At 44.6% G+C, this 14,853-nt stretch overlaps 1 protein-coding gene across 2 annotated transcripts in view; it reads left to right on the top strand.

Annotated features, from left to right (window-relative positions):
* FRMD4A (FERM domain containing 4A) overlaps nt 1-14,853 on the top strand; it is a 586,135-nt gene that overhangs the window by 128,816 nt on the left and 442,466 nt on the right. The gene's annotated exons all lie outside the window — the stretch shown is intronic.

Genomic DNA, 14,853 nt, shown 5'->3' with positions numbered 1-14,853 from the left:
CCAACATTTACCAGGAAGGGGGGAAATCCAGCCAGTTGAGCTGAAAAACCCGATCTAAATGTGAAAGCGAGGCATGTGTCCTGACACTGAGAATACTCATCAATGCGATAAATGTCACACATTCTAAAAATATGATATAGATTCCAACAGCTTATAAAGACCAGAGATTGGAGTCTTGCTTCTGTGATGCCATAGGGATTCAGATGGTTCTCGAGTCTCCATGGCAACAGCTGACACTACTCTTTGTTCTTCTTTGAAGTCACATGACACCTGATGTAACACTTAGGGATCAGAGAGAAGCAGCCAATTATGTTTCCTAATCTGTGACACTGACACCAAGGGCTGCATGGAAAGCTTTCACTGGCCCTCTGGGTTACAGCTGTCACAGCCAGTGCAGGGGCTTAGCAGGTACAGGCATATGCTTCCAACCCTGAGTTCAGTCTCCAGGAGCCACACGGCAGACAGAGAGGATCAACTCCTGCAAGTTATCCTCCAACCTCAACATGCGTGCTGCGGCATGTGCGTGCTAACACACACGTGCGTGTGCGTGCACGCCCATACACACAAGTGTAAGACAAGTTTCAAAAAATAAATTTTAACTGGTTGGTAGGATCTGACACTTACTGGGCATTGTCTTCATTAACTGCTGCTCTATATGCTCTCTACATGTGTGGTTTACGAATTGCATGTCCAAATGGTAAGACACCGCCCCCCCCCCCCCCGCCCCTCAGGCTTCCACTCATAATATCTAATTGTCTTAGTTGTACCACTGACACACTAGGCGGGCCATGAACAGTCTACCGTTTTCACTTCAGGATGAGCAACTCATGTACTAGCCAAGGATATACTGTTATGTCATGACACACGGACAAGCCATTGTAATTGCCTGTTTCTTGGTTTTCCATCCTCAGAATAGAAACAATCACCAATGCCCTTTTCTTTTTTCTTTTTCCTTTTTTTCCCATTTATTTATTTTTATTTTTCCTTTTCTTACTCAAAGGAGAAGGCCTATAACCCATTTAGGAAAGTTTTGTTGAATGCTTTTCTGGGCATGTCTGAAAAAGACAGCAATCTTTGGCTTGTGGGAAGAAATGCCAAGATGCTGCGTATCTAAAGCTGGAGTCAGGTAGAGCATCCCGAAGCTTGCATGCATGGGAATGACAGAGAGAATCTCCTTCGAGTGTTCATTAGAGTCACAAGGAAGGGTTCAATTCCCAAAGCTTTTTACCACTCTCAGGCTGAGGGAGTTAAGATCCATAAACTCACAGGTGCTAGACTCAATGATGACACTAGCAAATGTCACCACCTGGATATTTTTTACTGTCCCTTCTTATTTAATTTTTTTCTTTAGTGTGAGAGGATTTCTAGAAAAGAGTAGAGATGGCCCATGCATATTTGTCCTCTTCCTCGTCCTTCTTTCTTCAACCCACATACTTGCATTCTTGCTATTTCGCTGTGGGGTTTAAAGGTGAGACACTGATACAGGCATTCTTGGAGCTAAAAACATCCTAGCAATGCTATAGTTACAGGGTTGGTGGAAGCTATTAAGCTCTTATCTCCAGGCTACTGGAGAGAGAAGCAGAAAAAACAGAGCTCAGAGACCTTGTGCTTAAAGGCTTAAATGCAGTTGAAGGTTGAAAGATAATAAGGACACAAAGTAACCTGAACTAAATGCCAACTGTGCAGGATAGATGAACGGAGGGGAGCTGGTTATGCAGAGAGAATGTTCCTGGAAGAGAGTTGATATGCACTTGGAGGAGACCTAATATTTATTGAGTTCTTACGCAGTAATGGACATTGGGCCCTTTGCCTGCTTTTTCTCATGGATTGACAAGTAGATTCTTGATAAGATAATGCACATGGAAAGGAATGATTGGTAGCATAGGAGCTGGTTGCAATGCATTTTCCAGGAGGGTAGAAATCAGGAAGAAAATACGAGATGATTCCAGAAGCCCAAATGAGGACTTTGGGTATAAGAAGAAGCTACAAACCATTTTTATTGTAGAGAGTTGTTTGTCCCTGGCCATGGAGCTTAAGAGAAAAGAGGCGGGGATGTGCAAGATGGGGGAAAGCAATGCGATCGCTGAAATAATTCAAGCACTGAGCTGCAGACTACAGTCTAGTGAGGGTATAAGTCAAGGATGAGTGCAGGGTGAACAGGAAGAACGTTATCTGTGAGGAAGAGTGTTTACACGATGTAAGGACAGATCTCAGGAGAGGAAAGAAAGTTGAATTTGCTGGTTAAATTTGTAAAGACGACAAGGCAGAGAGACCTTTGCTACAGAACATCAGCAAGCTGAGGGCTGCCCAATGAGGGCTGCCATGATGTATCCTCGTGACCACGTTCCTAGGGAAATGGGGAGACATGCAAAACTGGTAGTTACGAATCAGTTAGGTTTCTCATCGCTGTGACCATACCCCCAGGAGGAAGGGAGGAGGAGTTTATTTGGGCTCGCAGTTTGAAAGAATGGCTGTCCACCATGGCAGGGAAGTCATGGTGACAGGAGCATGAGGCGTTGAGTCACACTGAACCTGCAGTCAGGAAGCAGAGAGCAGGCCATCAAAGACAAGACACACCCCCAATGACTCGCTGTACCCCATCACAGCTTCATCTCCTGACAGTTCTACAATCTTCCAGAACAGCTGAGGACCAACTTCAATTCCAATCATGACAACATGGCTTAGCTCCCCAACACACACTATTTCCTCTCACCTAACGGATCACGGAAGAAAGCCAACACATAGTGTTCACATCTACTAACTTCCAAACCCATCCTTCAGTGAGCGTTTGTTGGGTCCTTTCCCTGTAATGCTGTCATGAGCTTTCTAATTTACTTGCAGCTGTGGCTTCAGCCTGTTTCCTTATCTTCATTTGAAGGCAAGTAGAGAAATCGATTAGCTATTGGACAAGACAAATGTCCATGGAGATATTTTCCTAAATCATTCCACAATAATTATGTTGTTCGCCTGTTTCATGCACAGCAGTCAGGACGCTGAGGGAGACACAGCCTTAACCTTCTGAAATCTTAGGAAAGCCATCAAACTCTCTGGGCCTTGGCTTACTGATCTGTAAAATGAGTGAATAGGTTAGGTAATGTATAGTTCAATTCTAATATCCTGTGGTTTTTATATCATGTAGTTAGGCTTACTGTTGCCTTTAAGGAGCAATGCCGCTGCTTTTATGGTTGTAGGATACTTCTTGGTGTGAATAGGTGTATTCTTGAAGTGTCAGCTTGTGTCCAGGCCATCAGATACTGTGCTCTCTTTTGCTGAATCTCTAACCAAAACCCAAAAACTCTGGAGGGGCTCAAATACACCAATGAATTCTTAAATTATTCTCTCTTCTATCATGAGACTACAAATAAAGATAAAGAGAAAATGTTCAGTCCCTTTGTGAAAGATCAAAGGAGTTAGACTGACTATACATATAGTGGGGTGCTGGGACCATAGTGTCTGTGGCCTTGACTGTACTGGTTCTAGCCTGCTCTACCAATCTTCAGTGTTCTACTCACCCCAGGGGTGGATAGCCTATCCGCTGGCTTCCAGCTTTGATCTTTTTTCTACCTTTGCCATTAACGGCTCTGTTCTTACAGCACTCTTGCCTGCTGTCTGCGCTCTTGACAAGCCATTTTCTGTGGAGAGGTACTAAATCTGCCTCTGTCCCACTGTCATCAGCACTCTTGTCCTGCTCTCTGCAGAACCTGGCCCCTGATCTCCCTGCTGGATCCTGCTCACATCCCTGGACTCCACATCCCTACCGTCTAGGTAGGTATCAGCCCTCGCTTTGCTTGCCTTCATGACTCTTTAGATCTGCCATAGATTCCCCCTCTCCAATATGAGAACTGTTGTGCCATGGATGACAACTGATTGCCCCTAAGCACCATCTTGTGGAGAAAGCCTCACTGATAGACACTGTAATCCCAAGCCATGCCTGTTACCTGTAACCGTGACATCTGTCACTGGACCTCTTACCCATGTAGTCTATTGTCTCTTCCTAATATTGTATCTATTTTTCATCAGGAAGTAGCATTGCCTTAATGATCTGCTTCTATTCTTCAATGGGCCTAGAAAAATATGGGGAGGTTGATGTGCATTAGAAAGCATGCGTAGTGTGACAGAATTTGCCAGGGCTCTTGGGACCTGTTTTTGCTGCAATATTCTGATCTTCTTCATTCTTTTGTTTCTGTTTCCTGGGCCAGATCTCAAAGTATAACCTGGGCTGGCCTCAAGCTCACAGTGGTCTTTCTATCTCTGCCTCCTGGGTGTTGTCTTATAGACATGTGCCATCCCCCAACTCAGAAGAATATTTTTATTTTTGCATGTAGCCACAGTGCACATGCAATGTGTGTGTGAATGTGTATGCAAGCACATGTGTGGCTACGTGTGTGTGTGCGTGCGCGCGTGCGCACATGCGTGCATGTCCTTATGCATGTAGAAGCCCTCAGTTGACACAGCAAGTCTTCCTCAACTACTCAGTGTCTTATGCATTGAAACAGAATCTCTTCAATTGAACCCATAGCTCCCTAACATAGGCTAGTCCAGCTAGGAGTTTGCTCTGGGGTCCTTTCTCTCAACATATGTGCTGGAATTACAGGTGGGCCACTATGCCTTCCTGGCTTTTGCCTGGGCTCTGGAAGTCTAAACTGTAATATTTATGTATGTACAGCAAATGCTTTATCCACTGAACCATCCCCCAAGCCTAGGGAGCAGAAACCGTTGTTCCCTAAAACCACTCCTAGATGTTGGGATTTAGTGCTTCATCTATCTCTGAGGAATTATAAGGACTAGAGGACAAAATGAAGGGCATCTGGGGCCCTAGGGTCTCTCGGGAACAAAAATCTTAGGCAAATGGGTCTTCGTGGCTTCTGGAAATAAGCATGCAAAACAGACTGCCGCAAAGGCATTGCACTACACCACAGCATACACACAATAGGAAAGTCAGATGAGATGCTAATTCTCAGCTATGTGCTTAGGGAAAACCTGTCCAGACAAGGGCTGGGGCCAAGGATGATCAACATGTGGTACAGCCTTGGGTTTTTAACAAAGAAATTGCCAAGTCAAGGCCCTTGGGAACCAGATGCAAAGCATTCCTTTCTCCTGGGCATTGCTTTCTTTTATCCCAAGCCTCTGGTTGCATAGCTGTCTAAACGTATTCTGACATGAAAGGGAGATGCCCTGAACTCCCTTAGTGGTCATGTTTGTTTGTGCTTTACTGCTGGCATGTGCCTGCACAGCCGTATCCTGGCGTTCCCAGTCTAAGATGCTGTCACAGAAGCTCAGCATTTCCTTTATAAACAGAAAAAGACAAAATGGGCTTTTATTCACCAACCCTCTTCTCTTTCACTTCTAACATATTTAGTTCCTGTGTAGCGCACCTGGGCTCCTTGAAAGGGAAGTGTTCCAAGAGTCCCTTCATGGAGGGGTGAAGGGAAAGCTGTCTTGCCAAGCTTGGGCATGCATTGCTGCCAGTGCAGAGGGCACCCCTTAGGAGGTGGGCACAGTGCCTTGCATGAAAAACTTCAGCCTTCGTTAAGCAAGTGAGTTGTCTTAAATTTAAAACTATTATCCTTTTCGCCCTTGAGAAGCAACTTTCCAAGTTTCCAATTTAATAGAATAGAACATTGCCTAAGAACATCTCGGCATAGTCCTGGCCACTTAACAAGATAGATTTTAAAAACTAGGCTTGGGCCTAAGAGCTTTGGCGATGTGCTTTTTAAAGCCCAAGTGCCTCTCCCCAAACTGAGTTCATATAAATCATGCTTGGAAACCAAAGTTTTAAAACAGAGGTATTTTGCCCCATGGCTACCATCACACTAATAATTTCTCTTGGTTTTTATGATTAACTACCAATATGTTTAAAATCAATATAATCCTCATCTTAAATTCGCTTCCTTACATTCAGGCCAAGGTTCTGAGGGAGGAAAGATGCTTTCTCATTGGAAAGAAAGCAGAAACATTTATTTCCATAGATGATGAAAGTCCAGTCATCTCTATGGCTTCAGGCTCTGGGGCCTTTTCTTCCGTTCATAAGAAACAACAGGATAGTAGCTCCACTTCTAAGGGACACATTTAAATATCAAGGTAGAGATGTACTTCACAAAACCAAAATTCATTCCAAGTTCTTGGATAAAAGATGCTGAGACAGTCAGTCTTCATAGAATCACACCTCTGCACTTGTCTCTGAAGACGTTTCTAGGGGGGGCGTGACGAAGGAGTGTACCCCTGGATGTGGTGGCATCGTTCTTCAAGCTGGAATCTGGGACTGGATAGACAGAGGGAAAGGAGAAATCCACTGAACTTGGGCATCCTCTTCCTGGGCTTACTGGTCTACACAGATGTGAGCAAGCAGCTCTATGCCTCTATCCCCAAGGGCAAGAGCAGCTCAAGATGCCCCACCTCCCTCTCTCTGATGGACTATCCCTTGAAGTTGTAAGTCGAAATAGGCCCCTCCTACTAATGTTGCTTCCTGTCAGGTATTTGATCAGAACAAAGAGAAAGACACTAATACCAGTTCCCATCAGTAGGCACCATTAATTTCATTCTCAACTCAGAAAAGAAGAAAAAAGTCTAATTGAACAATTACTTTATTTTATGCCTTCGGTAGAAACTGGCCCAAAAAGCTTAAGGCTCAGCAGTAGGGGGCTGGGATGATGGCTCAGCACTTGCTGCTCTTGTAGGATGTGGGTTCTGTTCCCAGTATCTCCATGACAACCCCCTGTAGCTCCATTTCCAGGCGGTCCAGTGCCCTCTTCTGATCTCTCTGGACACAGTATGTGTGTGGTACCTACAAAACCCATGCAGGCTCTCACACCTACACTAAATAAATAAAACCTGCATTAAAAGATTCAAAATTGATTTAAAAAATTAACCAAGGCTTATATATAATGCACAGAGAGATACATGTGTTGTGCGGAAAGTCACAGTGTAAACCAAATCCCATTAGGTAATCCCAATACTTTAATTAAAAGTCCTGTCAAATATGATGCAGCTGCTTTTATTTCACTTTAACTTTTAAAATTAAATTACTTAAAGGGAGCTTTTACTATAAGAGAATTAACTGCAGAGTTTTCAATAAATTAATGCACAATTTTCCAAGAGACTTCTAACGATGGCAAGGGAGCCCTGTTATTTTCTTCACATATGGCATAAAAATGTTTTCAGATAGGGCGAGGTATGAATTAAGTTTTAAATGAAGAAAGTGGAGCATGAAGTGATATGACCTGGAGGTCACTCATGAGCCCTGACAAAGCCATTGCTTCCTATTGTCTCCAAGTAGGATGCTCTCTGCCAGGGCTGGAGAGATGGCTGGGTTGTGAGATGGATGGCTGGAGAGATGGCTGGATTGTGAGATGGCTGGGTTGTGAGATGGATGGCTGGAGAGATGGCTGGGTTGTGAAGAGCACTTGTTGCTCCTCCAGAGAATCCAGCTTCAGTTCCCAGCACCCACATGGCAGCTCACAACCCTTCTGTCACTCCACCTCCAGGGGATCTGATGCCCTCTCCTGGCTTTCGTGGACACCAGGCATGCACAAGGTGGGCATACATGCACGCAGACCCAACACCCATACATATAAAATAAATAAGTAAATAAATACAGAATTTTTCTGCCTCTCTACTTTTTTCCCCACACAAGTTGCTTTTGAGGTCCTGTGTCATCACTGTGGCTCCATCCCTCCATCATGACAGCCTCCCAGACTAAGTAAAGCCCGCTTCATGGATCGGGGTGCAGTGTGGCTGCAGTTTAGTGGAAGAGTGCATTCTTAGCATGCACAAGGACCTGGCTCAATGTTCAATCCTCAGCAGCTCCCTCCCACCACAGACAACTGGTCCGTGGGAAGCATTGATCTCAGGGGAAATTAATATCTAATCCGACCTTTGGTTCTGCTCTCACTATTGAACTCTCTCTGCCAGTTTCTGCCCAGCATAATTTCAGCCATTGTCTAAGCCACTGCCAATCCCAGTCACTGGAGTGCTTCAAACGCTGCAGCCACCATCCTTTAACTTGGTGGCCTGAGAACAGGGCCTGTGGCTGAGCCTGACACAGAATGAATAGCAGGTTCTCTACCCATGCCTGTGGCTCGAAGTAAGCTCACAACAGCTCAGAGCCAAACTTAGGTGAGCTTAGTGGTCAGTGGGCTCTTTTCCATGTCCCAAGTCTAGGATGGGCTCATTGGAGAGCAACGTTCTTGTCCAATTTATACAGCTTGAAGCCAGAAGTGTGTGGATCCTCATCATCTTTGATCAATACCACTTTTCTGTCATCCTCAGAGTGTTTGGGTAAAGATTGGGGCAATTTGGCTATAGGGTTGGGATTGCCTCTTAGCAGGAAGAGAAACCGAGGTAAGCAAATGAAACCTTAAAATGATTTATGTAAAGCCTGACCACTCCTAAACATTTTGACAGACTTATCAAGAAAAAAGTATTCTATGATAATCATTTAATAGTGTAAACATGTATTGGGATGCTATTTTATTGCTTTTATTGTCACTGGCACAGAATACTGGACAATTTAAGGGGAAAAGGGCTTATTTTTGTCCTTGACTGGAGAGAACACTAGTCCACATTATTTTGAGAAGAGCATGGCAGTGGGAGTGCACAGCATATGGCAGAGGCTTTTTTCATCTTAGCTGACCAGGAAACACAGACCTCAGATGGGATCATGAAGCAGGTATCACTTTCAAGTTCTGTCCCCAACAACCACTTTCTGATGCCTAGACCACCAGTTCATATGGTCAAGCTTTGGGGGGCACTTTATGGTCAAAGCATAAACACGATCACACACACAGACACACACAGACACACACACACACACACAAACACTTTCATTTAACCAAAAAGAAAATTTTTTCTTACCTAATGTCCTTCAGCACAGATTCTTGTTTGCGAACTTTGAAATATCTACCCCAACAGAAACAAAAAGGCTCAAACACCACTCTCTCCTGCATCTGTGCTGGACCTGGTGGAGAAGGCTAAAGAGATCCGCCAGCTCCTGCTCCACCAGATGCCATCTCCCGGCTCCCGCCTCCTCTCTCCCTCCTCAGGGTTTCCCAGATGTCTTCTGAGGGATCCCTGAAGCAATGATCTGGGAGGCAACAGCTTCTGGGTTTCTCCATCCTAACAAAGGCTCTTAAATGGAAAGTCTTAAAGCCAAAAAAAAAAAAAAAAAAAAAGTGCAAACATCTCTTTTCAAAAGCTTCTGAATAATCACTCTGTCCTTTATGTATTTTTGACAAACACATGAGTGGATAAAGACCTATTTCCAACTCAAGTTTTTATGGTAATGACAAAAAAAAAAAAAAGAGCAGTTCTATTTTCTCCACTGTGTGGCTTTTTTTAGAGAGACAGGAAGCACCGAAGGAAGACGTCTCCCAGGGCTAGATTCCAATTAACTTCTGTACCAAGTGCTGATAACTTTCGGCAATCACTGTTCTTTGGAAAATGGGGCAGAGTATCTAAAAGATCATAAAGACGAGATGACTGATCAACCAAGACCCAGCGCTGTCTCACTGTTTTCCCCAGCCGGCCATAACTGCAGAGAGTAGTAAAGAAAACACAGTAAGTCCTCTCAAGGTACTCAGTAACATGAAGGGGCTGAGGTGGGTACCTAAGAGCACACACCTTGGTATGGAGGCTCAGAAAACTCTCTCATAACCGTGTACTCCATGGTTCCACACTGAACTCTCCTGGGTCTGGCAGAGTTAGGAAGAACTTATGACCTGGAGTTGAAGACACACATTTGGGGTTTTAATTCTGGATCTGCTCTATGTGTGCGCCTGTTGGCACGTGTGTGCAGTTTCTTCATATTCAGTTTTGATATGCAAGCGCTCTCATTAAACATGGGCTGATTCAGCTAGATTGCCCAGCCAGCAAGTGCAGAGGTCTTTCTGTCTCTGCCCCACCAGCACCAAAGCTACAGGCACATAGCACTGTGCCTGGCTTTTTATGTGAGATCTGGGGGTCCCAACCAGGTTCTCAGGCTGTCACAGCAAGCATCTGACACACTGCGCTGTTGCCCCTGGGTTGACACTTTAGGAGCTCTGTGGCCTTGGGCTAGCCATTGAGTCCGAGAGCTGCATGACAAACACAATGCCTGGTGCCACGTAAAAATACTTAGTTTTTTAAGTTTGCAGTTTCATTCATGGAGACTAGGATCAGTTGTCGCTCTGCTTGTTTAGCCTATGCAGTGGGTCTCTCATATTTCTCTTGAGATCGGCAGGCTAGCCTGGCTGTTTCTTTCCTGTGGACATTCAGAAGATTTCACTGTATCAGTTATCTGACTCTCTGAAGCAAGCCACAGGGTCATACACAGAGAGAGCAAGTGTGGCAGAGTCATGTGGCAAATATCATGGGTAACACAACTGCATGGATAGCCGGGACCCAGCGATGCTATTTATTGCTGGCCTTAATTCTCTCCTTCTCTAGTAGTCATCTGCTAAGGAGTGTGGCGGGACCAGATATTTGTGAACATAAAACCCAAAGCAACTTATCGGAGCCCAGTATAAGTCTTAGAAAAATAGTTAAGGTTCACTAAATACTGCTTGCTTTGACCTCACCTCTGCCCCCTTGTAAAAAGGGAACTTGATACCGGCTGTGCTAAACTGGGTTATTTATTGTAGTGTTCTTTAATGTGAAATCCCTTCAAAAGGACCTCCAATGCTCTCTAATTCTCATAATGAAACAACTTACAGAATGTTTACCCTTACTCAGACATGAATCAATTCACGTACTTGATTTCCGTCCCATTGTCACTGAGTTGGGTGAAAAATGGTAGTCGGTGATGGTTCTCCCTGCGGCACACTACAGTTTGTATTGTAAGCCTAAGCACACAGGTGTGTTTTAGGATGAGAGTCAGTGTTCCCAGGAAGCTGATTTGGAGCTTATTAGTTAAGTAGCTCACTCAGTGTTACTGGAAGTGTCTAGAACTCATCCGGGCAGCTATGGTTGATCCTTTACTGCCCTACAGTGGAGGTGTTAATGAGGATGTTTGTAAAGAAGAAGTAAATGTGAGGATTAAACCCTGAATGGTTGTCAGGTGGCAATCCCCTCACCTTAATGAACGGAAAACTGTTGACGAAGCCCGTCACTGCAGGCCCTCGTAATGAACCTTAATTGTGCAGAGACCAGTGATCCCCAGAGACTCCGGGCAACTTAAGGAAATTAACCTCGAAGATGGCAAGGATGCTAAGAACAAAGGATCAGTGTTTTAGTGTGGCTGAGAGAGATGGGAAGCCTGACCTTCTGACCTTGGCACACCTAATGGCCCTCATGATGTTTACAAGTGCTTCTAGACTAGAGAAGTTTCATTTGAAGTTATTACAACTCTCTGACTTTTTCTCTGTCTATGTCTCTCTCTCTCTCTCTCTCTCTCTCTCTCTCTCTCTCTCTCTCTCTCTCTCTCTGTGTGTGTGTGTGTGTGTGTGTGTGTGTGTGTGTGTGTGTGTGTATGTTCAACTGGAAACAAAGACCGACTACAGGACCAGGCCACTGGCTAGAGGCTCCTGCATGGAGACACCCCCTCTACGGCCTTAGAAGCCCTCATTTCCCTGTGGAAAGCCTTTAATCCAGATTTCAGCCAAGAGCCTCTTTCACAGCAGCACCCACTTAATTCAGATTTTGCCAGTTTCCACTTGTTTAACATTCTTTACCTTTTTCTCCTAAGACTAGGTCCATCTCAGGTTATAGAGCTTTTTCTTCTGAAGAGTAGAGGAGCTTGTGAATACGGGGCCACAAGCAGAGAGCACTCCCAGTTCAAAAAAACTCTGGCATGGAACTGGGCAAATTGTTATACCTTAGCTAAATATTTGTGAAATGATGATCATTACACAGACTACCCGTGTGGCCCATACTGGTCATCAACCATGTACACTTATTACCAGGTTGAAATAGTTTCTAAGTCTACCACAGCTGTTCCCACCTCTCTGGGTGTCCTTCCCCTCCTCACAATATTGAGTTACCTTATGCACTACGCGTGAGCAATGACCATTGATATTTAAAGAGCTTAAGAACCATAGGCAATAACTTGACATTGCATTTTATAAATGGCTGCCTCTTTTTGAGAGGGACAAGACCTTCTGCTTGATAAGTGCCCTGGCTTGTGGTAGCTTGCTGATGAATATTGGTTTCATGAATAAATGAGTGGCTGAGGAACTGAATATTAATGCAGACTCCTAAAAATAATAGTTTCCCATGCTTACCTTCGCAACCTCCCGCTACTAAACAACAGAAAGGAATATGCTTTTAACACTTTAGATGTCTTAGATTGGTCCAAAAGATTTTTTCATGGGATGGACACTGTGTAGCAGGATTAGCCTCACTGTGCCAAATATAGTTCCATTAGGTGGATGTTTGACTTAAAACTCCCTCACAGTACGACTGAGAAGAGTAACTCCCTTAAGAGGACAGAGTAAGAGAATAAGGTAAATTAATGGTGAGAGACACTTGGTACAGTGTCTGGCATAGTTAGTGTTTAGCGGCCACCATCAGAAGTGGGGGCACCAGCAGCAGTGACATCTCAGGCAGTAAGGAACAGGGTTCTTGTCCCCCACATCCCTGGAGTTTGGTGTTCTCCGCAGCCTCACAGACTGTAAGGAAAACATGATAAATAGAAGCTAAAGCAATAACTTGGTGAGTGAATGCTTTCTGGTTCAGCATGAGAACCTAAGGTCTCAACACCCATGTAAAACTGTAAAAACTCCAGATACTAGTGGGTGAGATCGCAAGTCCAGAGCTATGGAGGCAGCCTGGAGCTTGCTGGCTAGCCAACTAGCCTGGCAGATGAGTCCAGGTTAAGTGAGAGAACCTGTCTCAAAGATTAAGGTGGGGAAGGATGGAGGAAGACTCGCTATCAGCTTCCGGCCTTCCCACAACATGCACACATACACATAGGGAGGAGTGAAAAAGACAGCATGCTGAACAGCCCCAGATTCTGAGGACTTGGAGTTTGAGACACTGAGCATAAACAACCAGAAGAGTTAGACTCCTCCTGGAGGTGCTATATATATGATTTTTGAAATTCCTTCCCAGAATCCCTTCCTCTGTCTTTGGAAGGCTGTTCAGCTTCCAAAAAGCATGCTTGGTGTCTGTTAGACACCAGGCAGCCCCATATAGTATCGGTGTAACATTTTCATAAACCCTGACACTGTCCCACTCTGTTCCACCCACTTAGGGACACGTGGAGAGTCCAGAGAGAGTAATAGGGAATAGTCAGGCCAGGGCCAAAAGGTCAAGGAGAGAACTTTGTGCACTACTGGAAATGCTGATAAGGGGGGTTCTAGGGTGTGAAACAAGGCAGAATGTTCTAGAACAGATTTGTCCAGTACTTAGAAGCAGTAATGCATGCAGCTCATTCTGTTCTAGTCACGGAGGAATCAAACACAATGAAAGTGGAGTGTCACACACCCAGTGAGTAAGTGATGTGTCAACAGTGTCACACCCCCAGTGAGTGAGTGACATCTCAACACGGAAAGCTGATCCCGTGTCAGTGTTCCTGAGAAGTTGGGGAGGTGAACAAGGAATGGACTGGGTCTTTTCCTTGAGTAAAAGAGTTTCTCCCCTGATACCCCCAAAGTCAAGTCTGTGGGCACACAGGGGATAGATACAGAGAAGAGAATGGAAGTAGAGTTAAAGATGGAGGTGAGGTGAAAGAATTCTTGTGGAGACAAGTCAGCTTAGGTCTCCCTAGAGAAAGCCGAGCGTGAGCCTTCAGAGTCTAGCCCAGCATACAGCGTGTGCATTGCAGCTACTTGATGAATGACTGAAAATAATTTTTGGGAGACTCCAAGTACTGGGATACTGAATAAGATCAAGTGACAACTAAGGTGGTCATGAAGGAAACAATGTCTGGAAGCCCCTTCCCCCAAAGTGGCAGGAGTCTTTCACATCAGGACATGCTCTTTTACTCAGTGAGTACTTGGCTGAGTGAGAATGCAGTGTCTGCTTGTCACATGAAGCTACATAGCCGTGTGCTGCACATAGAGAACTCTAGCGCAGGTAAAGAGGTCAGGGGCTGAGAGAATTCTTTAGCCCATGACTTTGAGAACTGGTGGAGGAAAAGTGGATTAAGAAAAGGCTAGGGGTATGAGTGAAGGGAGAGACAGAGTAAGAGGATCTACCTACATCTTCCTGGAAGGTATGTAGATTGTCGCATCTTGAAGACGCATTGGGAACTGGGTCTAAGAGCAACAGGTAAAAAAGAAGGACAAGTTCCATTCCAGGAGCAAGAGACAGATGACAACAGCGGCAAACACCGTAGGTCAGTTCACATCTGCTGTGTGTCTCAGATGTATGTATGAGCATGCCCTCAAGCTCTTGGAAAGGCATGCGTGTTCTTAGGTAGGATGGATGCAGCATCACCCATTGAGAGGCAAGTATTGAACTCTTACCACACTGATAATAACCCTGTAAGCTGAAGGAAGTACATCTTTTCAAGTTCATTCCAGTTCAGGTCTTTGGTAACTGTCTTTCATTGCCTGCTTTTTCCCATATTAAATGACACAGCTAGTGTACAGACACACATTTATACATATGTACAAACTTAGATATGAACACATAATCCCATTATAACATACATACTACACAAAAAGCATGCACACCACACACACACACACACACACACACACACATATATAACCCCATTACAAAACAAACACACTACACATACACACTGCCCACACTATACACACACACACCACACAAAAACGCACACATAACACCTTATAATACACACCCATGCAAACATAGCCCCCAAACAACACACACACACACACACACACACACACACACACACACACACACTCATACTTTTCTTGTGGAGACAAGTCAGTTTAGGTTTCCTCAGAGAAAGTTGACAGTGAA

Source organism: Acomys minous (assembly GCF_964271855.1).
Source record: "Acomys minous genome assembly, chromosome: 5".
NCBI classification, from domain to species: domain Eukaryota; kingdom Metazoa; phylum Chordata; class Mammalia; order Rodentia; family Muridae; genus Acomys; species Acomys minous.
The sequence above is the reverse complement of the archived record's forward strand: the minus strand, read 5'-3'. Positions and strand labels throughout refer to the sequence as shown.